This window comes from Amphimedon queenslandica, unplaced genomic scaffold, assembly GCF_000090795.2.
Source record: "Amphimedon queenslandica unplaced genomic scaffold, v1.1 AMPQUscaffold_5425_Cont22606, whole genome shotgun sequence".
In the NCBI taxonomy this organism is placed as follows: domain Eukaryota; kingdom Metazoa; phylum Porifera; class Demospongiae; order Haplosclerida; family Niphatidae; genus Amphimedon; species Amphimedon queenslandica.
In genome coordinates, this window is record NW_003554273.1 from 1 (window position 1) to 1,390 (window position 1,390).

At 36.5% G+C, this 1,390-nt stretch overlaps 1 long non-coding RNA gene across 1 annotated transcript; it reads right to left on the minus strand.

Moving 5' to 3' along the window:
* Window positions 1-6: 6 nt before the first annotated feature.
* Window positions 7-1,049, minus strand: LOC109592378 (uncharacterized). The gene is made up of 3 exons (XR_002190318.1): window positions 1,010-1,049; window positions 850-951; window positions 7-796 (listed from the first exon to the last, which is right to left on the minus strand). It is a non-coding gene; the product is annotated as an uncharacterized LOC109592378 (long non-coding RNA).
* Between the last annotated feature and the right edge of the window lie 341 nt (window positions 1,050-1,390).

Sequence of the window (1,390 nt, forward strand, 5' to 3'; positions counted from 1 at the left end):
CAACTAAACAAAAATCAGAGAAAAATACATACAATTTTGACTATAAGACAATATAATTAAAGGTAGAGTAACTCAGGGCTATTCCGACCAGTTTCTGCACTGTGATCTAATTAAATATTCACGAAGTCATAATTCACTCTTTTTTGCTTTATTTTATTTATTTTATTCATCAATGAGTTCTATTTTGTCTATTCTATTTGTAATTTCTTGAAATCAACAAGTCAGCTTAAACTTTGGATGAAAACAGTACTTTCACTGACCTAGTTGTTGGGGCTATTCCGACCCTCCAGATACTAAGTAGTATACGGAAAAATTATGCAGTGACCGGAGATATACAAGCACTATCACTAGGTGATAATACGTGAAAAAGCTAATGAACACAAATTTTTAGCCAGAGTTGCTTAGCTGCACTTTATAAAGATCAAGCTGTTTTTGGTGTTGGTAGTTAGAGAATTTTATGCTGAATAGATACATCCTTGTTTCAGTCCTGTATCTGCTATAGTTAAGAAGTTACAACTGGAGAAAGAGGACCCTCTAACTGGGGCTATTCCGACCGCTGCACATGAATTTCCCATTGGTTTATACAGGGGGACAGAATAGCCCTGGGACGGTATAGCTCCAACTTACTCTAATAATGTAATACTGTATAGTCAGAAAATTTGGCGAAGAATTACATTTGTGTAAATTGGTGGATTACTTGCTTCCAGAGGTCCATCTGCAATGCATCAGCTTGATTATCAGTCTATCATTAATCAACTCTGAAAGCTCTTCATTTACCTTCATACTTTTGTGTGTACTAATTAGTGACAAATAAATTGATATCACATCTAAACTTAGTATAATACCTACTCTGGCTTGGTCTGCGGCTCAGTCAGCTACCACTGAGTTTTAATAGTTTGGGAAAGTCCCTCACCAGCTCCAATTAAATTAATATTCACATATTACATGTATCTATGATTACAACAAGGTATAAATTACACATTACAGTCAATTTACATGACTACTGTACCTTAAGATAAGTCAAGAGGAACTGAAGTGAAAGCGAGTGAAAGCCATACAATGAATGATTATTCTAATTAACGTCCTACTGTACTGAGCATGCTCAGAAGACAGCATGCTATTAAAAATGGCGTCTACCAGTGAATCCATGACTGCTTGGGCCAGAGAACACGATTTTTCCTTGATTTTGCTCGCCTGTATTTAATGAGTGACTGCACTTCTTACACTACAGCGCAAGAGAATGGTGTAAAAATCATTCTTCTGTGATTGATATCCTAGGAGGAGTTTTGATTGACAGAAAGAAGAAGAAGAAGAAGAAGCAGAAACCTGAACGGAATACGCACGCGTGCATGCATTCATGCACCCCGTAAAACCGTACTTATCGATATTT